Here is a 22,781-nt window from a genome sequence, read left to right as displayed (position 1 = left end):
CACAGATGGGATGTAAGCTGTGGAGGTGGGGCCTGACCTCAGATCTTTGTTATTCTGAATGCCTTTCTTTCCTGCTTTCTTTCTTCTTATGTTACACTGATGTATTATTATTGCCTTTGTCGCTCTTGGAAGATTCAGAGCTAAACAATTTGGGGCCATCACCTGGCTTCTTAGGTTCATACTTGAGGGAAACATTGGAACTGACTCCTTCACAACCAACTCTAGCAGGCTGGCAGCTTAGGAGATGAGCTTGTTTCTTTGGAGGAGTCTTGGAAGGTTTCTGAGACTGGTTATGTCATTCCAGTTCTTCTGGGCAGAAAGAGAATGAAGAATAGGTTCTAATAAAGTTAAGTCTGGCTGTCTTCGTGGTGATGGTGATTTTATGGAATATAGCTCTCTTGAGTGAGACTGCAAGAGCTGGGTCAAGCCATGTCAGAGATGCCTGGGAAACCACATGGTAAGGGAATTCCTTTTTCAGGGGTTTGGGAGGTGGTGATGAAGGTGGGAACCTACTTTATTTGCTTCTTAAAGAGCTAATCTAAAAGCATACAACCCAGGGCCAACTATTTTCTCCAATGGATTCAATTTATACATACACAAGCACTGGATATCTACAGTGAACAGAAATGTATCTAATCTAGAAATAGTGTATTTCTAGGGTTGCGATCATTTATGATAGAGTTTGGCTATCTGAGACACCAACAAATGAAATGGAGAAATGGGAAAATAATGCTCACTCCACTTAACCAATTCTTAGGGAATGGGACATGGGGATATACATACTTTACAGTATTTTAGTCTTCGCTTGGTTTGGCATCCAACTCAGTGGCAGTACGAACTTCAAGTTCAGGGGGTAATTTGGTTCCAGAAGTTGCCAAAAGAATCCTGCTGCCCACAGAAAGATGACAGTTTTGAACAGTGGATTCCCCAGTGCAAGAGGTCAGATGAGGCGGACTTTACCAAGTTTACATAACAAAGAGCAATTCTGTTAACTAAAATGATTAATTCCCATCAGTACACATCAAACAGAACTATTACAAAACATTATTGTCTGGGTTCACATCACATAGTAAGGTTTTTCACAAGTTCCATTTCCAATAACTCTTTTGACAAAGCCAGAACTTTTTTTTTTTGAGGGGGTGGTGGTGAGCGGACATTAATTTCCAGAGGAATCCATGAATGGGGCTGAGTAGGCTGTGCCTTAAGTGTGAGATATGTCACAGTGATGTTGTGGCAGGAAAAACACAACAGCCCTTCTGAGGAAAGGGGGCCTTCCAGGGATCGGGGATTGAGGAAAAATGTGCTGCAGTACAAAGCCTGGATTGTCCCTCTCCTCTGAGACAATGGGGTATTTAAAAGGCTCACAGTATCAGAATTCCAACTTACTCCTTTAAGGCATTCTGAAGTTTTATGTCTCACAGCTGACAGTGTAAGTGAGGAGAAAAGGCCTGTTTTATGAACTCTCTTGCAATGAAGGAGACAGCTGGATTTTGAAGATGCTATTCGTCTGCCAGCATGGTAACTCTTAAAAGGCCTAACAATTTAATGAGCCCATTTTCTGCTTCTTAGAAAGTAGTGACCTAGATGAGGAAAAAGCTCTAAATCTCCACACTGAAAGGTCTGGATGTGAGTACCAATCTTGCCAGTCATCTGAGTGGCTGTAAGCATGACCCCTAAACCTTCCTCATTTGTAAAGAATGAGCCCATTTCTCTGAGTTGCTGTGAAAAACAAAAGGAAAGATGTATTCAAAGACAACAGAAATTATCATTATCACTAAATACTTCTATACAGACAATGCTCGTCCTTAGAAGAAGATTTTGGGGAGGGCGCTTGCAACAGGTTAAGTTAGGACCTTTTTCCTTTGGTTAATCCCCTTCTTAGGCTATGGACTCTCTTAGCTTCCTAGTCATTTGGTTAAGTTATCAACTCCAAAGTGACTGTAATAATAGCAATAATAGTGAACCTTAGAGTAGGGAGACCCATCTTTTCAAACCAGGTCCTTAAATTATCCTCATTTCCAAAGCTAGAACATCACACACTGACATGCTTTCACTTTTCTTCCTCTTTAGCCAACTCAGTAGAAGAGAACTGTCAAGATCAATGCAACTTTCTACAATAAAATGAACTGTATTGGCTGTGGCATAAGGACCTAAGACCTCAGTTGCAAAAATTAAATTCAAAAAGCTGGAAGAAAAATGCCATACTAACATTTAAAAGCTGGTTTTCTTTAAATGCCAGAGTGCACACGGCCAGCTATATGACAACAGCAAATAGCACATTACATTTGGGTGCACGATATGCATGTGTGGTATGAAGTCACATTATAGAACTCTGTGGCAGCTAAGAAGCAGACATTACAGTGGAGCAGGTGCTAACAGGGGTTCTTCATAAACTGTTTTCCTTTCTCTTTCTTATTTGGCCAGTCATCTTCAAGAATCAAACGGAAATTCTACACCAGACCCTACACTTATTTTTGGCAGAAATGTGCCACCCTTATATGGACCATAAATGGGAAAGTTGAGTTTTTGATTTAGGATTTCTAGAATGAGTTGTGGCAGATGCCTGGGAGAGGTTCAGAACATTGTTCAATGCCCTTGTTCTTGCAGAAATGATCTTAAAGAGTCACCTTGGTCAGTATCAGAACAGAAATTATCTCAAAGGCCTGAAAAGTAGATATGCCCCTTTCTAAGAAGGTTTGCAGGCATTAAAGACGAGTCTCCTTAGAAGGTTTTGCCATCCACTCCAGTGTCAAGGCAAGTGGTATAAGAAAACATTTTGTTTGAGAAGCATCCAGAGCCCTGGGAGTAACTTGTGGCCTGAGAGGTTGGTCTGGGTTCTAATAGGTGCTAGGTGCCTATGTCTACCCTGACCCAGTGTGGGAGGGTGAGCTTCCAAACCAGGTAACAGCTGGGTATGTGAACAGTGGGAGCTTGGCCATGAAGGGTCAGCTTTGTGACATGCCCCTGTATTCCCAGACTAGAATCCACCCGATACCCTCTACTGGGGCTTGATTCACCAGGTCAATGCTCTACCTTGCGGTGATTTCTGGAGCTGTTATCAGAGAAAAAGTGGGGAGTTGAGTAGGGGGTTAGAATACATGATCTGGAGATGAACACTGGTGACCTCTAAACTGAAGAAGGGGTTGGTGACATTACACTTATGTTCCTGTTCCAGATAGCACACATGGCCTTCTCTAATTTTCAGTTTGTGAGACAACTGGCAAACTGGCTGCTTTCAAACTCTCTTGCTTTGGAATTCTTACCTGAATTCTCCCCACCTCACAAATGTCTTTCTCGGGTCACATCTCTTGTTTGGGTGAGTGGAGGTGAAATGATCCACAGCCTGACTGATTATGGTTGTGCTGTCTGTTCCAGGTGTCAGACCACCTGAAAAGCTTACATGTGTTTGCATGAAACCAAACTATAACCTTCCCAAACCTAACTTCTTTGTTTCATTTAATGCAAGACAGTGGAGGATAGAGGAGCCTGGCATGCTGCAGTCCATGGGGTCACAAACAGTCGGACATGACTTAGTGACTGAACAGAAAACTACAACAATCTCACTTACCAATGTATTTTTCAATGGTTTTTGTGTGTAGTTTAAAAGACTGGGCTACAGTTCTGCAAGAGGTACATATCTTATGTTTATTTAACCACAGACAGCAGCTTCCTCTGAAATGAAATCAATTATCACGTACATCATTTATGGACCAATTTCTTCCAGTAGCCATTCTGTTTGACTTCAAGCTGTGTATTTAAGCAGTATTCGTAATGTTGTTCAAAAGCAGCACCAAGACCTCAGCAAATGAAAGATAAAGCATGTGTTCAGTCTATGACCTTGATTACAACATGTTTTGATGTGATAATTTGGATTTATCTTGACTCACATTTGTTTGACAACTGCCACAGATAATGTTCAAATCAGAAGAGAATCATTTACATGGGGGAAAACAACCCCTGCATTTGAGTCAACGTGTTGGGAACCCAGTCCAAGACTACATTTTTTGAGAAATCAAACAGTAACAAGTCCCATGTAACAAACATGTAATATCAGGACTACTATATACATATATTATATAACCATTTAATAAACAATGAATATATATAAAGCCAACACCATCACTAAGCACCTACTAAGTGTAGGAGAAGTCTAAGAATCTTGGTAAACATTGCTTCTTATCCTATACACCACAATTTTAACAAGTTCCAATCTGTATTTGTTTTCCACTCATTAAACAAAGTTCTTTCACAGTGCCATGCAATCACACCTAAGTATTTGCCCTTCCCCAGGTTTAAAGAAATGTTTCAGAGACAGACTATCAAGGAATGAGGACTATACAAATGTCTCCCTATGATAACAGGACTCAGTAGCAACCCGGGTGGCTCCAAGTCTCAAGAAAGTTTCCACTGCCTCCCAGTTTTCTCCTGCCATGTGACTGCAGGAACTTGAAGTGGCTTCACAGACTGAGACCAAGGTGACTGTCCTGACCCTTCCAGCAAGAGTCCTTGGAGGACCTTTGTGCCAGTGTCACAGGGGCAGGGGCTTTCTGATCATTTCCTTTCCATTGCCCTTTAGGCCAGTCCCTTTATATTACAGATGGGGACATGAGGACCAGAAAGAAGTGACTTGTTCAAGGCCACTGTTAATCTATCTCTTTGCCAATACTGGTACCCCAGTCTCATGTCTCCCATTTCTAATGCTCTCTTCTTTCCCTTAATCTAAATCATCTTAATCTTTCCGATTTCTGAATGAACTGTGTGTCTTCTATTACCTCTGAGCTTTTGCAGACAAGCTGTTCTATATGAAGGTACACCATCTCCCTATACATATCCGCAGGTCCACCATCTCCCTGTATAGTAGTGGACCCTTCACGTTTGACAAGTGACTGGTTGATTCCTAAGATCTTAGTGAAAACATCATTTCCTGTAGGATGCTCTTCCTGACCTTCTGAGACAGAGTTACATGTCACTGCTGTGTCTTCTACCATCTATGTGTGCATGCTAAGTCACTCTTGTCATGTCCGACGCTGTGCAATCCTCTGGGCTGTAGCCTGCCAGGCTCCTCTGTCCATGGGATTCTCCAGGCAAGAGTGGGATGCTGGAGTGGGTTGCCATTTCCTTCTCCAGGGGATCTTCCCAACCCAGGGATTGAACCTGAGTCTCTTATGTCTCCTGCATTGGCAGGAGAGTTCTTTACCACTAGCACCACCTGGAAAGCACTTCTCACCCTATACTGTTATCATCAGGATTTCCCACCAGCTGTAGGTTCAATGAGGACAGAGATGTATCATGCCATGGTTGTATCCCTGATGTCGAGTACATTTCTTGGGTCTCAGTAACTGTATTTAGAACAGATCAATGAACAAAAGAGCCAGTCTTCTCTGAAGAGTGAGGCTTGAGGGAAGAATGTTAGTGGTAAGTGGGGACATGACTTGGGCAGGTAGAGAACTGATAGAAAAGGAGGTGCCTCTGTGAAGCCTAGATCCCAGCTGAGCATTTCTCTGTGATTATTCTCCTTTGAACCTTATAATATTTATTCTTTCAATTCTAATGATTTGGTATTTCTAGAGAGGCTTACAGCAAAGTCATGATTAATTGAGGAAGGTCATGCCTAAGAAGACCTCACCCACCATCGCTCTCAGGTGCTGCTGGAGAACTCTTACCAGAAGAGGCCCATCAAGGGCCTTCTCAGAGGCTGCCCTAGTATCAAGCAGGAGTTGGGCCTTTAACCTGTCAGTGTACTGGGTTAATGACCATCTTTCATTAAAAAAAAAAAAAATTATTTCAGATGGCTGCCAAGTTTGATTCTTATTACAACTCACTACTGTGAAACAGCTCACAGGGGAAGGGAAAGAGAGGGATATTCTTGTGCTAACATAACCCAGGTGTCCATGGGGCTCCGAGAGCAGGCAGCTGAGAGTCTTAGAGAGGCACGGACTACCTAGGGGCTTCTTGGGGCTAACTGGCTGGCACTGCAGTTCCAAGCACTCAGTGGGGCAGAATTCCGGTCTTGGGGTTAGAGGGGAGGTGTTTCCCACTGCTCCTGAAGCAGGTACCTTGTTCTGGAGATCACAACATGGCTTTTAAATCTCTAGAGCAATAAGGCTCTGGACATTTTAGCATTGGCTATCCCATAATCCATGGGGGTCCTCCTCAAGGTCCAGATCCCACCTTCAAATTCCAGGGCTAAGGCAGAATCCACTGGAACATACTTAGTGCTATGGTTTGGGAAGAAACCCCTAAGCAACTTCCCATATTTCCCTCCTAGCATGTTTTCTGGCCTGTCAAAGAACATATTTGAATGAAATCACTTGCAGAGTCCATTTTAATTCTAAATTTATTTTTATCAGAGTCCCTAGTTCCTCTCTCAGATTATTTTCTATAAAATGCTAGTCGCCCCAAATAAATACAAACAGAGTAAATGAGCAAACAAAATCAAACATATAGCTACAGAGAACAGAGTAGTGGTTATAAGAGCTGAAGGGGCAAGAAGAGAGCGAAATGGGTACAGAAGACTAAGTGTAAGGTGATGGGTGGAAATTAAATTTTTCTAGTGAGCACACTGTAGTATACATAGTCACAGAAACAAAATGATGCACACATGAAACACATATCATCATAAATTGGTTCCCTCAGTTAAAAAATTAAGAATAAATAAAATTCTAGGTCAGGTGCATGTCCAACCCGTGTGGACATGCCTAACACTTCTCAGAGAGATAGGTCCTAAAAGTCCAAACTTCTCGTCTATAGAGGTCTTGTCATCATAGAGTCAACTTCCTATTTTGCAAAACAAACGGCTCACCCTCTGGCCCTCACCTGTGTACGCAGAGAACCTCTAGCCTCCCCCAAAGTCCTGCTCACAAGCATCTGAGGGAACACTTTCACCCCCAAGGTTTGAGGCTTCAAGTACTAGATTCCACTCTCCTGAGCAGAAAAGGTGGTGAACTCCCTGCCTCTGGGACTCATGGAGAGTCTGGCTTGCTTCTCAGGGAACCAGGTTCTCACCGTCTTCCGCCACAAACAGAGTTCTCTGCAGAGCCTACACTGGGTTCTCCATCTGTCCATGTACTGAAGATGTGCAAGAAGCTGGGGGAAGGAGAGAAGTTTCTCATTCGTGCTGCTCCGTTAGCATTATAGAGGCCCCAAGCGAGCATTTACAACCACTCATGTGACCTGAAATTTAGGGGACATACACTTTCAGAATTTACTCATAGCCTCTCTCTAAGATCTGGACATGCACTCAGAGGGTTCCTCCAGGTCATCACTGAAGAAAGTCAGCATGCTCTATCCTATTCATCCCTTTGCAACCAGGGTTGTGATTCAGTTGGTTGTGTCACTTTCCTTTTTGAGAGGAGTCTTCTTGGAGGAAGTTGAAACACTCAGATTCAAAGAAAATGTAGGGACTTCTTCCTGAGTTTCTCTGACAACCTCCATCATATGTGAATCCCAGTGGACACAGGCACGACCAGGCTTAAGGAGGGCTTGCTTGCATATAGACTCTGGAATTCTTGGTGGCTCTGTGATCATTCCTCTACTCTGGGTTGTGTTTCTTCTCTGTTCTGTTTATTCTGATAAATCCCTTATTCTGTATGGTGGTTTTCCTTTAGTGACTGATGGACTGAGAACCCTTTTCATTCATTGGGACAGAGACCTTAGAGGGGTGCCCACACACAGTATCCTATGGGTGTTTGGAGAAGATCTTGACCTTTCCCCTGCTCAATTCTGCACCCCACCCAGAAAAAACAGGGGTTTGGAATCTGTTCCATGAGTTTCAGGAGGTTTACTGGTCCTAGAGTGACAGGGTGAGGAAGGGAACGGGTATGATTTTGGTGGGTCAATCTCAGAGATGCTATGTGTTGAAGAGCCTTTATGTGGGTCATCATTGAGTTTCTGCCTAATTCATTCTTCCAGCAAGTATTCATCAAGCGCCGACTACTTGTCCTTGTGAACTACATTATTATTCTGGGCACCAAGGACAGTGGTGAATAAGATGTGCTGACAAAAACTGGAAACCCAGTGGGGTGTTGGTACGGAAAGATTTTGCTATTGGACTGCAGACCAGTTAGATTATGTAAGAAAAAAATATTTTACACTGAAATGTTTAAAGACTCTCAATGTGTTGTATTTCACAACTCAGCCACTCTAGAACCACAAATATTGGGCCTTGGAAGGTATTACCCTAGGTGACCACAGATTACAGGGAGCACATTAGACAGAAATCTATGATTTATGAGATGGGCAAGATAACATCGTTTAGGAAAGGAGACTGGGAAATCACCTTTGTTGGGGATCTTAAAGAGAGAAAAGCTGTCAGTCCGGAAGCACCGAGCTGACTTCTTGTTCTGCTATGCCGGGCTATGCTGGTGATGAGGGCATGGGCTCTGAGTTTGTTTTCTGGCAGTGGGAATGGGAGTGGTCCTAAGTTTCCTGCCACTGATGACCCACGGCCTGGATGGAGGTGCAGGGTAAACTCAACTAATCCAGCAGATACAGGAAATCAATGAAACCCCATAGACTGAACAGACACTTTCAAGGTGGCTTATTATAAGTCCAAGTGTGCCTGTTCTGAGGAACTGCTCCAGAAGTAACAGAAGTGATTTAAAGTAAGAGGAGGGGCATGGTTAGGAGACAAATAAGGTTGAAAAATGCCTTGCTGATCAAAGTCAACCAAGCTTCTTTCCCGCAGGACTACTCAGTCTTTTTAATGTGAAAATGTACTTTTTGAAGCACTGGGGTGGGGGCCAGGAGAGAAAGCCTGGAGCAATTTGCAAATATATTTGGAAAAATGGAACCTGTCCCTAGAGGTGCATCACGTGGGGCCAGTGTTCTTGGAAGACGCTCTGGCAAGCACGGCTTAGGAAGACGTTGTCATCAGGCTTGAGCTATCATTTCAATCAAAATTAAGGGTGATACTTCTCTTTTTGCTTTTACTGAGATTTGCATTTTAATGTGAAGAAACATTTTCTTCAGCACTTTAATATTTTCAAAACTGCTATACTACCCATTAGAGAAAATATCTTAAGTAAAGCAAAACAAATTGAAAAATTAAATAAGATTAACTCTCTCTTAGTCTCTTGTTCATAAAAAATACATACTTTTTTCAGGATTCACTAGGGTCACAGAAAACCTTAACTATTTTTGTCTTTTGAAATATATTTACCATTTGCATTGTAGAGAATTTAAGTTAAATATCTCTATATATTTATAGCTATTTATTCTTCTATTGATCAATTATACTTATACAGTCCATAAGTTAAAGTATATCATCCTAATAGTTACTATTCCAAATATCCACATCTTCACAAAGATTATATTTTATTAATATTTGTAATTCTTTTCTAGGGTTATATACTTTGACTTATGAACTATAAGTCATATGTTTACCATATTTAAACCATAATTATGATTATATTACTGAAGATCTGGTTTGGTAGCACTGTAGCAATTCAAAAATCATCTGGAAGGCTGGATTAAAATGTGATTTCCTGAGTTCCAGGCCCAGAAATCTGATTCAGAGGGTCTGGGGCAGGGCCTGGGAACCTGCATCTTTAACAAGCTCCCCAGGGAATTCAAATGCTTGGATGCTATCCTGAGAGAAATTAAAGGTTAAGAAACAGTATGGGCTATGGGAACATGTGATTGAGGCTACATGATATACTCAACTACATGTAAATGTAAAGTAGTCAATATAATTTTGAAACAATATTAAAAATATGCTACATAAAACATGTTTCTAGGCAGCTTGGGTTTTGTGATGGGCATTATGGAATAAGTGGATGTGGTGGGATAAACAATTGGACCCTATTTTTTCTATTATTCTCCTTTGATAACAGACGATGTGTTTTGTGTCCCAAGTTTATTTGCTTGAGGAGAAAAAGACATGGGTCAATATTTGCAATTTCAGGAACATTTTACATTGGTTTCATGTGTTGAGTTTATGATATATAAGGTTACAAAGCATTTTCTTCCACAAACACAGTTAATAGGGCAGATTAGATTGGCCCTTCTGACAGATTAGATAGGTTTTTGTTTTAGCCTTTGATGAAATGCAGTAAGAGCACAAGAGATGTAGTTGTTTAAAAGTCATCCTAATAAAAGGATCTGGGATTAGTCCCTCTGCCAGCAGCCATGAGAAAGTGAACAAGTTGCTGGGGCATTACCAGCTACCAATACGACTTACCCTTCTGTACCATGACAGGGAAAGAGGGGTCCCTTTTCTGTCGGAATAAGGATGGTCATTGCTGCCTCATATGAAAAAATCACATCATCAACCAAAGCAGGAGAAACCTGTGTGAAGTCTGAGACTATTCAGCACCCATAGAAAATCCTAGGTCTCCTTAAATTAAAAAAAAAAAAATTATGAAAGCAGCTTCATTTCACTCAGTCAGTTATACATCTTTGCTTATTCTCTCTACCTAAACTGGGATTCTTAAAATTTTTGAGCGGTCGTGAGTTCCACTGTGTGTGTGTGTGTGTGTGTGTGTGTGTCAGTCACTTAGTCGTGTCCAACTCTTTGTGGCCCCATGGACTGTAGCCCTCCAGGCTCCTCTGTCCATGGAATTATCCAGGCAAGAATACTGGAGTGGTTGCCATTTCTCTTCCAGGGGATCATCCTGGCCCAGGGATTGAACTTGAGTCTCCTTCGTTTCTTACACTGCAGGCAGATTCTTTACCGCTGAGCCCCCACGGAAGCCTCCTATGAGCTCCATTATATGATTGTATATGAACAAGTTTACATGTTTTCCTATTATTTGTCTATTTGGTTAGCGAGAGAAGAAGGACACGTTTTCTGTGACTGACAGTTTCCCTGCTGTTTTGTACACAATACAAACTCAATCCCTGCAACAGCCAGTTCTATGGATGAGAAAACTAAGGCACAGAGAGGTTAAGGAAGGTGCCCAGTGTCACACAGTTAGTAAATTGTGAAAGTGTCAGTCACTCAATCATGTCTGACTCTTTGTGACCCCATGGGCTATAGCCCGCCAGACTCCTCTGTTTGTGGAATTTTCCTGGCAAAACTACTGGGGTGGGTAGCTGTTCCCTTCCCCAGGTTATCTTCCCAGTCGAGGGACTGAACCCAGTCTCCCTCATTGCAGGCAGAATCTTTACCATCTGAGCCACCAAGGAAGCCCAGTAAACTAGGAAAGCTGATGCAGATTCAGGTTGCTGGGTTCCAGAGTCATTCCTTTTAAACTGCTATTCTGTACTCGCCCTTATAATAGTAACAATATGCTTAGGTTCAATATGCTTCAAAGAGACCGAACTGGATGGGTGAGAAGATAAGAATCAAGATCTAACAGGAGTGAATAAGGGTTCAGTTGACTAATTAGTAAGTACATGCCTTTAACTTTCAGCATGCCTACCCCCTCTATTTCTCCTTCAACATACAGCCTTGATAGACCGAATGGGAAATGATAGTGGATAAAAAGAATAACAACCAAACAACAGTAGCAGAAAGAGTAAAGGCACTAGAAATACTAATGTGTGTTGTACACTTGCTATTCATGCACCTCCACATACACTTCACACAGAACATTTCATGTGTGATCTCCTTTAATCTTAACAAACTCATTTTCCAAGGAAGGAACTAAAGCTTTAGGGGAGATGTAATGGGCTCAAAGTCAACCATTAAATGAGTAGTAGAGCCTGAATTCACCTGGGGGAAAGACGTTTATTCTTTAAGGTGCATAGGTCCTCCTCAAATTTCTTGTTGACAGGCTCTGAATTTGTATTTAGAACACCAGAGCTTGTTCTGCAGCTCACTGCTTGCTTCAGTGTGAGTCAGTCATGGTATTTGCTAAATATTTCTAGCTTACCACATTCTGAGCACGTGCGAAGACGTCACTGACTCTCCCTTCCTCCCCCTTTGCCTGCCCGCATGACTACTAGGTCTGGGTACCTGCTGAAAGGCCGTCCTGGTGTCGCTTTTGGGCAGGGGCACTCATGTGCCAGGCCCGGGCCCTCCCAAACTCTCTATAAAGAGCTGATCTGTCAGCCTGAATCCACAACACAAAGAAGAACCCCCAGCTGCCCTGTAGATGGGCAAGTGGGGTAGGTGAGAGAGAAATGCTGACCTGTGTTGAGATCACTCTGGACTACCACAAAGTTGCAAATATAGTACAGAGCATCCCTGAACTCTTCATCCAGCTTCCCCCATGGAGGTATCACATCTAACTACAGGTCAGTATTACTCCAGGGAACTGCCACTGACATAATACTGTCAACTAAACTACAGATTTCACTCCATTTTCTCCAGTTTTCACAAAAACTTGTCAGTGTGTGGTAGAGGTGGTGGTGGGGCTCATATCTTGCCACTTTAAGATTCAGTGGTTGTGCTCGCTTCGGCAGCACATATACTAAAATTGGAACGATACAGAGAAGATTAGCATGGCCCCTGAGCAAGGATGACATGCAAATTCGTGAAGCGTTCCATATTTTCCAAAAAATGGGCCAAAGAACTAAATAGACATTTCTCCAAAGAAGACATACAGATGGCTAACAAACACATGAAAAGATGCTCAACATCACTCATTATCAGAGAAATGCAAATCAAAACCACTATGAGGTACCATTTCACACCAGTCAGAATGGCTGCAATCCAAAAGTCTACAAATAATAAATGTTGGAGAGGGTGTGGAGAAAAGGGAACCCTCTTACACTGTTGGTGGGAATGCAAACTAGTACAGCCACTATGGAGAACAGTGTGGAGATTCCTTAAAAAACTGGAAATAGAACTGCCTTATGATCCAGCAATCCCACTGCTGGGCATACACACTGAGGAAACCAGAAGGGAAAGAGACACGTGTACCCCAATGTTCATCGCAGCACTCTTTATAATAGCCAGGACATGGAAGCAACCTAGATGTCCATCAGCAGATGAATGGATAAGAAAGCTGTGGTACATATATACAATGGAGTATTACTCAGCCATTAAAAAGAATACATTTGAATCAGTTCTAATGAGGTGGATGAAACTGGAGCCTATTATACAGAGTGAAGTAAGTCAGAAGGAAAAGCACCAATACAGTATACTAACGCATATATATGGAATTTAGAAAGATGGTAACAATAACCCTGTGTACGAGACAGCAAAAGAGACACTGATGTATGGAACAGTCTTATGGACTCTGTGGAAGAGGGAGAGGGTGGGAAGATTTGGGAGAATGGCATTGAAACATGTAAAATATCATGTATGAAATGAGTTGCCAGTCCAGGTTCGATGCACGATACTGGATGCTTGGGGCTAGTGCACTGGGACGACCCAGAGGGATGGTATGGGGAGGGAGGAGGGAGGAGGGTTCAGGATGGGGAACACATGTATACCTGTGGCGGATTCATTTTGATATTTGGCAAAACTAATACAATTATGTAATGTTTAAAAATAAAATAAAATTAAAAAAAAAAGATTCAGTGGTTGTTACCACAGTAGAGCTTATCCTATGATGATTCATTAATCTAATCTCCCCTTTACTTAGGTGCAACCTCAAAGTTCATCTGATTCCTGAAAATAATTCTTTGCTAGAAGCCATTGATGAAAATGTTTCCACTGGTCATCTGGAGTCAGAGGTGATTCTGGGTGGTGGGTCTGAGGTCGGAGGCATCTAAACTTTTTTTTTTTTTTTTTGCTTTTAGGTATTTAGACAATACGTTGTTACTTGATTCAGGTTGGAGAAGTCAGGCCTCCTGAGAAGATAAAGCCCAGGACACTTGGCAGTGACAGGCCTGATAATAATGTGAGAAAAGAGGTGACAAAGGATCATAGAAGAGTTTAGCATATGTAGGGTGGGAAAAATAAAAATTTTATTACCAATGCTCCCCCATGAACTGAACAAACATGCTGGTTAATGACCTATTTCATGTTTCATTGATACAGCCTGACAAAATATTTTGAAAGCATGATAAGTGAGGAAAGACTTGTGCTTTCCCAGCATTACCATTTTTCTCTCCAATACTGTAATTTTTGTGGCAATTGTTCAAATAGCCAATCTACTTCGGAAATTACTTTTTTTCCCCTTTTGCCTTAGGGAACTTGTGTTTTATTATTTTGATCAACGATTCAGCCATAGTCTTAGGATCGAGAAACAACCACTTGACAAATATTGTTCTAGAAAATTTAAGTCTGAACAAGCAGAAAAAAAATCAGTTAGGAGTCTGAAGACATATTTAAATTTGAATGGCTAAGCAGCTGCATTATTTGAATTCTTTAACCTTTTTTATACTGTCTTTTAATTGAAATTTTACTTTGAGATAACTAAAGATTCACATTTGGTTTCAACAAATAAAACAGAGAAACCAATCCCGTATACACTTTACCTGACCTTTCCTAGTGTTAACATTTTGCAAAACTACAGTTTAATGGTAGAACCAGGACATTCACAAAGACACAATTCAACAATCATATTTAGATTTCTCCAGTTTCACTTGGACTTGTGTCTGTATATGTGTGTGTTTAGTTCTATACAATTTTACTACCCGTGTAGGCTTGTGTTCCCACCACCACAGTCAAGACACTGAACATTTTATCACCATAGGGATTCCCTGAGTGATCCTTCAATAATGACACTCAACTTCCTCCTACCTCCTTCCCTTCCTCCTGTGGTTTCTAATCCCCCTAGGAATCGCTAATGCATTCTCAGTTTTTAAACTTCTGTTACCCAGAAATGTTATATAAAGGGACTCATCAATGTGATATCTTTTGGGGCTCTGGGATGCTGGCGGATGTCACCTGGACAAAGAGAAGAAAATGCATCACAGGAATAAAACACAAATTCAAATAAGGTATTAGGAAAGAAAAAAAAAAGTGGTGGCAGGAAAACAACTGATAAAAGGCTGGTTTGGTTATCTGGAAACTGAGGAACCCATGGCCTTCGATTCATCATAGCCATTATTTGGGAAGGAAAATAGGTTCCAGTGAAACAGGAAAAGAAGCGAGTCCCTGTGATGCATTTAAACTGCTCTGGACTTTGGGGGTGTATGTTTGCAGAGAGTTTAGTTAACCAATTCAAGCTTGGATTTCAATTTTCTGTCTCCTAATTTAGGTTTCCAAGATTGTCAAAGAATATCTTATTAGATCAATGTCTAAAAAAATTAAATTTCAGATGTAATATAATCCATACTGTATATTCTATGAAAAGATAAATATATATATACTTATACAAGGCCTATCTAAATGATTTTAATTTTTTCAAGCTACACCAATAGTAGAGGTTACATAAAATATATGAAGGTTAACCTAACATAATTTATTTACAAGTGTCAGTCTGACTCCTAGTCACCAGCTATACCTTTCCATTTGTTCTCAATGTGAAGATTGCCCTCTAGTGTTCTGTTTTTTTAAGAATTAGTAGTCTAGGTCTACTAGTGGAGAAGGAAACGGCAACCCACTCCAGTGTGCTTGCTGCGTCTATGGGATCGCACAGAGTCGGACACGACTAAAGTGACTTAGCAGCAGCAGCAGCAGTCTAGGTCTGGTCCTGAGTGGGTACTTGGATACGAATTGCTTCAGCAATCAGTTCCACAAATAAGTGTTACACACCTACCTGGTGCTGTGCCCTGATAAGGAAGGTGGGCCTTATTCCAGACCTCCTTCAAACTGTGCCAGATATTTCAAATCATCTTGGTAATTTATTCATTATCAAACTGAAAGTCAACATTACGGAACTAAGTGTACAATAGGGGCTGTTATGTCATTAAGTCAAATTCAAGATCTAAAGGAATATCTGCACGACTCTGCTTATATATTTAAAAGTTACTTTCTGAGATGTTCACTCTTACAGACGCTTCTATTCAGAGATCAGTTTCCAACAAAAAAAGACTTTCAAAGATATTATTTCTAAAAGATATTAAATGTTTTGTATCACAGATGGCAGTATGTCATGATAATGAGGTTTTTAATGTTTTATTAGAGAAAATTTCAAATAGTCATAGAGGAACAGAGAATGGTGTACTAAATCTCCATGGGCCCGTGACCCCGTTCTAGCCATTACTGCTGTTCTGCTAATCGAACTGCATCTCTACTTCCTTCACCACTTATGCCTCTTTCATTTCAAACACTACTTTAACCAGTTTAATAAATTATCATAGTTTGAATATCAAAATCCACCCTTCAGTGCTTAAAATCTTCTTTAAAATAGTATTCAAGGTACTGAACTCTACTGGCTTGAGGGCAGATAAATGAAGTATCACATTTGAGAGCAGTAAGAATAAGATACTGTAAAGGTGACATAAAAGTTAGCTTTTGTGAACGATTCAGTCAGTTCAGTTGCGTCTGACTCTTTGTGACCCCATGGACTGCAGCAGCATGCCAGGCCTCCCTGTCCATCACCAACTCCCAGAGTTTACTAAAACTCATGCCCATTGAGTCAGTGATGCCATCCAACCATCTCATCCTCTGTTGTCCCCTTCACCTCCCACCTTCAATCTTTCCCAGCATCAGGGTTGTTTCAAATGAGTCAGCTCTTAGCATCAGGTAGCCAAAGTATTGGGAGTTTCACCTTTAGCATTAGAACGCCCAATGAATTTCCAGGACTGATTTCCTTTAGGATGGACTGGTTGGATCTCCTGGCATTCCAAGGGACTCTCAAGAGTCTTCTCCAACACCACAGTTCAAAAGCATCAATTCTTTGGCACTAAGCTTTCTTTTTAGTCCAACTCTCACATGCATACATGGCTACTGGAAAAACCATAGCTTTGACTAGATGGACCTTTGTTGGTAAAGTAATGTCTCTGCTTTTTAATATGCTGTCTAGGTTGGTCATAACTTTTCTTTCAAGGAGCAAGCATCTTTTAATTTCATGGCTGCAGTCACCATCTGCAGTGATTTTGGAGCCCCCAAAAATAAAATATCACTGTTTCCATTGCTTCCCCATCTATTTGCCATGAAGTGATGGGACCAGATGCGATGATCTTAGTTTTCTGAGTATTGAGTTTTAAGCCACCTTTTTCACTCTCCTCTTTCACTTTCATCAAGAGGCTCTTTAGATCTTTGCTTTCTGCCATAAGGGTGGTGTCATCTGCATATCTGAGGTTATTGATATTTCTCCCAGCAATCTTGATTTAAGCTTGTGCTTCATCCAGTCCAGCATTTCTCATTATGTACTCTGCATATAACTTATTAAGCAGGGTGACAATATACAGCCTTGACGTACTCCCTCCCCAATCTGGAACCCAACTGTTGTTCCATTTCCAGTTCTAACTGTTGCTTCTTGACCTGCATACAGATTTCTCAGGAGGCAAGTCAGGTGATCTGGTATTCCCATCTCCTGAAGAATTTTCCACAGTTTGTTGTGATCCACACAGTTAAAGGCTTTGGCATAGTCAATAAAGCAGAAGTAGATGTTTTTCTGGAACTCTCTTGCTTTTTCGATGATCCAACAGATGTTGGCAATTTGGTTTCTGGTTCCTCTGACTTTTCTAAAACCAGCTTGAACATCTGGAAGTTCACGGTTCACGTACTGCTGAAGCCTGGCTTGGAGAATTTTGAGCATTACTTTGCTAGTGGGCAACTGTGCAATAGTTTGAGCATTCTTTGACATTGCCTTTCTTTGGGACCGGAATGAAAACGGACCTTTTCCAGTCCTGTGGACACTGCTGAGTTTTCCAAATTTGCTGGCATGTTGAGTGCAACACTTTCATAGCATTATCTTTTAGGATTTGAAACAGCTCAACTGGAATTCCATCACCTCCACTAGCTTTGTTCATAGTGATGCTTCCTAAGGCCCACTTGACTTTGCCTTCCAGGATGTCTGGCTCTAGGTGAGTGATCATACCATCATGATTATCTGGGTCATGAAGATCTTTTTTGTATAGTTCTTCTGTGTTTTCTTGCCACCTGTTCTTATAGCTAATAGCTTCTAATAGCTTCTGCTTCTGTTAGATCCATACAATTTCTATCCTTTATTGAGGCTATCTTTGTATGAAATGTTCCCTTGGGAACCTCTAATTTTCTTGAAGAGATCTCTAGTCTTTCGTGTTCTATTGTTTTCCTCTATTTCTTTTCACTGATCACTGAGGAAGGCTTTCTTATCTCTCCTTGCTATTCTTTGGAAATGTGCATTCCAATAGGTATATCTTTCCTTTTCTTCTTTGCCTTTCACTTCTCTTCTTTTCACAGCTATTTGTAAGGCCTCCGCAGACAACCACTTTGCCTTTTTGCATTTCTTTTTCTTGGAGATGGTCTCAATCCCTGCCTCCTATACAATGTCACAAACCTCTGTCCACAGTTCTTCAGGTACTCTGTCTATCAGATCTAATACCTTGAATCTATTTCTCACTTTCACTGTATAATCATAAGGGATTTGATTTAGGTCATACCTGAACAGTCTATTGGTTTTCCCTACTTTCTTCAATTTAAGTCTGAATTTGGCAATAAGGAATTCATGATCGGAGCCACAGTCAGCTCCTGGTCTTGTTTTTGCTGACTGTATAGAGCTTCTCCATCTTTGGCTGCAAAGAATATAATCAATCTGATTTCGGTATTGCAGATGATTAACTAATGCTGCTGCTGCTGCTAAGTCGCTTCAGTTGTGTCTGACTCTTTGCAACCCCATGGACGGCAGCCCACCAGGCTCCTTTGACCCCGGGATTCTCCAGGCAAGAATACTGGAGTGGGTTGCCGTTTCCCTCTCCAATGCATGTATGCATGCTAAGTCGCTTCAGTTGTGTCCGACTCTGTGGGACCCCATGGACAGCAGCCCACCAGGCTCCCCTGTCCATGGAAGTCTCTAGGCAAGAATACTGGAGTGGGTTGCCATTTCCTTCTCCAGATTAACTATTACTAAAGCTAAAAAGTTTTACATAAGAAAAAGAGAGAGAAGCATATGGAAAGATGGAGAGAGGGAGGAAGTAAGAGACAGAGGAGGGAATGAAGAAAGTTTTAAAAGAATGAAAAGAAGAATAAGTCTTTCTCACAGACACCTTCTCCGAGAACCTTTTCCCTAATGGAAGCAATTAACCAACCTTTCCTCGGCTTGCTTTTCCTTATTCCGTTTTACCTCATTTTAAATAAAATGCTGCAAAGATCTGTTTTCAGTAGTTTATAAGCTTGTTGAGAGCTAGAATTATGTATTTGTGCATTGTCTTCTCTTCCTTGGAAAATTCCACAGTTCTCTAAGCAGTCTCCCTAAATCTATTCTTGATTTTTAATGATTTTCATACAGTAATCAGGATGATCTTGATAAGATCTGATAGATCCCTTCACTTCTTTATTCAAAACCCTATGAAGGCTTCCTGTGTCACACAGTGAAGCTGAAGTCCTTACTGTGGCCTCAAGCATTCCAGGTGTCCTCTGCCACAGGGCCTTTGCACAGCCTTGCCTTTGCACGTTCCAGCTCCTGCCAGGAACGTTTTGCTCCCAAAAGTCCACCTGGCCAATTCAGTCATCATTTTCAACTTTTTGCTCCAATAGTCTCTTCTACTCCCCTACCCCACCACTTTTAACCCCTCCCTTACTCCACTCTACTTTTGTCCATAGCAAGTATCACCAGATGGTTCTGTCTGGCCTGTTGGAATATAAGCTCCCTGTACAGAACACATCTTCACAGCCTTGCTTAGAACTTGTCACATAGCAGATCTCCAGAAATATCTGTGGGACGATGCTGGAATGAATCCTGTCTCACATAGTGTGTTGTAGGCATGTTTAGTAAATGTTTGGGGAATGAGCCAATGTATGAATTTTGACCCAAACTTATTCTGAGTAACGAAACTGCCTGAAAAAGCACGGGAGACATACTCAAAAAGTGAGGCCAACTGTAAGTAGATTTTTGAACACACAGCAAGGTAGTGGCTCTATTAAGAGTGGAAACTTTAGCTGTGAACCTAGAATATGTATTCTGAGAAATCGAGTGAAATGTTCTGTCTAGTTCTATTTCAGAACGAACTTCTGATCCTGAAAGTTGCATTCTACAGTTTTCCTGAAACATCTGACTCTGGTATAGATCTTGTTAAAAGAGAGTTAAATAACTCCCATCCACCCCAAATTGGTGTACCCAATAATGTGTGTTTTAAAGCAGGCTTCTCCTTTACTAGATACTTTCTATCTCACTCTTTCTCATGTTAAGTGGGGAGAAAAAAGTTTTCGTCTTGGTCACCATGCAGCAATTTCCTTGGGAACAAAAACAGTAAGTGTAGAAGGGAAAAGCACAAAGCCCCTTCTTAAGTGGGTGGTCAATACCACCTTAATTCTCGGTTGTAATCCTCACAAACCCAAAGCCCTGTGAACTATTAAATTACTCTGGGGATTTCCTCTGGGCTCCCTGCCCCAGCTGGTCTCACGATGTTCTTGGCAACAGGCAGATTGGGTAATGTTCTCTGAACACCTGTCACCTGCTATGTACAATAATCTAAATAGAATGTGAATACAAAAGGCCTATTATCAATTATGCAATGATCAGTTTGGCCCAGGCTGCATGTCTGTGTGGCCTCCTTTAGAGTATGTTGAACGTTCTCTGAGCAGACCCATCACAAACACGGGAGATAAGAAAGGGCATGAAGACCTGGTTGCTAACTCTGTACTTCCAGGTTCAGCTAAATGAGTATGGATACATGGAGGTGATCAGAGGGTGGAGGGAGATGTCTGCATGATGCCAAAAGCAGGGGATCTGGGCAAGGCATGTGTTAGCCAAGTTCTTAAACGTGTTTTTTTTTTTTCTCTCTCTCTGGTGAGTACAGGTGACCTCTGAACAATGTGGAGGATAGGGGCTCAGACAGCTCTCACAGTCAAAAATGTCTCTCTAATTTACAGTCCACCCTCAGGATCCACAGTTCTTGGGTATCCGTGGTTGTGTGTTTGTGGATTCAACCAAGCTGGAAGCCCATAGTGCTGCATGTATTTATTGAAAAATAATTCATGTAAGGTTATCCACACAGTTTAAACCTATGCTGTTTCAAGGGTCAACTGTACTTCTTTCTCCACTGATAGTACACCGAATGATATTCAAACTATTGGTATTAGAACCTGGCTTCTTACCTTTCCACTATCTTTCCTTAATGTCTGGCATGGGTAAGATAATCAACTATCCCCCAGTTGCACAGGACTGAGGGAACATGGGACTTTTAGTGCTCAAATTGGGAAAGTCCTAGGCAAACTGGTACAAGTTGGTCACCCTGTGTCATAAATGCTCAGTATCTGTTTGAATGGAGTCTATTTTCAACTCATCATTATCATATACACAATTCAGCTAAGGGGCCAACAGGGACTAAAACCAGTAATAAAGATATTCAGAGAGCAAGACCACATAAAGGATAAATACGAAGCCAGTGATACCTCCACTGCATCACTAGATGCACTAAAAGCCAGTGGCAGCAGTCTCCTTAGGAGCAGACAATAATGGAGTGCAATGTCTCCAGAGGATTTTAAAATAAACCTAGACAGCATATTTAAAAGCAGAGACATTACTCTAACAACAAAGGTGTGTGTAGTCAAAGCTATGGCTTTTCCAGTAGTCATGTATGGATGTGAGAGTTGGACTATAAAGAAAGCTGAGCACCGAAGAATTGATGCTTTTGAACTGTGGTGCTGGAGAAGACTCCTGAGAGTCCCTTGGACTGCAAGGAGATCCAACCAGTCCATCCTAAAGGAGATCAGTCCTGAGTGTTCATTGGAAGGACTAATGTTGAAGCTGAAACTCGAATACTTTGGCCACCTGATGCGAAGAGCTGACTCATTTGAAAAGACCCTGATACTGGGAAAGATTGAAGGTGGGAGGAGAAGGGGACGACAGAGGATGAGACGGTTAGATGGCATCACCAACTCGATGGACATGAGTTTGAGCAAGCTCTGGGAGTTGGTGATGGACAGGGAGACCTGGCAAGCTGCAGTTCACAGGGTCGCAAAGAGTCGGACAGGATTGAGCAACTGAACTGAACTAACTGAACTGTAAGGAGATCAAACTAGTTAATCCTAGAGGAAACTAACCCTGAATATTCATTTGAAGGACTGATGCTGAAGCTGAAACTCCAATACTTTGGCCACCTGATGCAAAGAACTGACTCATTAGAAAAGACCCTGATGCTGGGAAAGACTGAAGGCAGGAGGAAAAGGGGACGACAGAGAATGAGATGGTCGCATGGTATCACTGACTCGATGGACATGAGTTTGAGCAAGTTCTGGAGTTGGTGATGGACAGGGAAGCCTGGAGTGCTGCAAGTCCATGGAGTCACAGAGTCAGACACGACTGAGCGACTTAACTGAACTGAAAAGTCAATCTGTCTTTAATTATTTAATTATGTGATAATTAAATAAAGTCAATGATAAAATACTCCTCTTGACTGAGAGAGATAACCCCCACTGTACTCTCCCCTTGGAATGCTATTGTATGGAGCGAAGATGTCATCCATTATACGTAAACATCTTTCCCCCCTCCCCCAATTGAGAGCTTCCTGATTATACTAGCCCTTAATGTCATCTAATCTTCTCACCAACTTATAAAGAAGATATTCTCACTTTTCTCATTGTGTGGATGAGGTATTAAGAAGTCTCATGCTTAGCTACCCTGTATAAAATTGATAAACATCAAGGTACTACTATATAGCACAGGCAACAATATTCAATATCTTGCAATAAACTAGAAGGGAAAGAATCTATGTGTATATATGTTAGCTGTACAACAGAAACGAACACAACATTGCAAATTAACTATATCTCAATTTAAAAAAAAGAATAGGCATTATGTGAATTAAGTGAAATAAAATTTCAATGCTCTTGAAAAAAAAGTCTCTTGCTTAAAGCCACACAGATAGTAAAAGGACAATCTGAATCCTAGGCCTGAGGCCAAAAATAGTGC

The 22,781-nt window shown here is 41.4% G+C and overlaps 1 long non-coding RNA gene and 1 other non-coding gene across 3 annotated transcripts; both read left to right on the top strand.

The window, feature by feature from the left end:
* Window positions 1-325: 325 nt before the first annotated feature.
* LOC138984731 (uncharacterized) lies at window positions 326-22,431 on the top strand. Of its 2 annotated transcripts, none has more exons than XR_011462012.1 (3): window positions 326-457; window positions 13,476-13,566; window positions 21,933-22,431. It is a non-coding gene; the product is annotated as an uncharacterized lncRNA (long non-coding RNA). The 2 variants fall into 2 exon arrangements; XR_011462013.1 differs by lacking the exon at window positions 21,933-22,431 and adding an exon at window positions 18,483-18,651.
* On the top strand, window positions 12,333-12,439 carry LOC138984814 (U6 spliceosomal RNA). Its single transcript, XR_011462098.1, has one exon. It is a non-coding gene; the product is annotated as a U6 spliceosomal RNA (small nuclear RNA).
* Window positions 22,432-22,781: the final 350 nt, after the last annotated feature.

This window comes from Bos mutus, chromosome 22 (genome assembly GCF_027580195.1).
Source record: "Bos mutus isolate GX-2022 chromosome 22, NWIPB_WYAK_1.1, whole genome shotgun sequence".
NCBI lineage: Eukaryota > Metazoa > Chordata > Mammalia > Artiodactyla > Bovidae > Bos > Bos mutus.
This window is presented reverse-complemented; position numbering and strand designations above follow the sequence as displayed.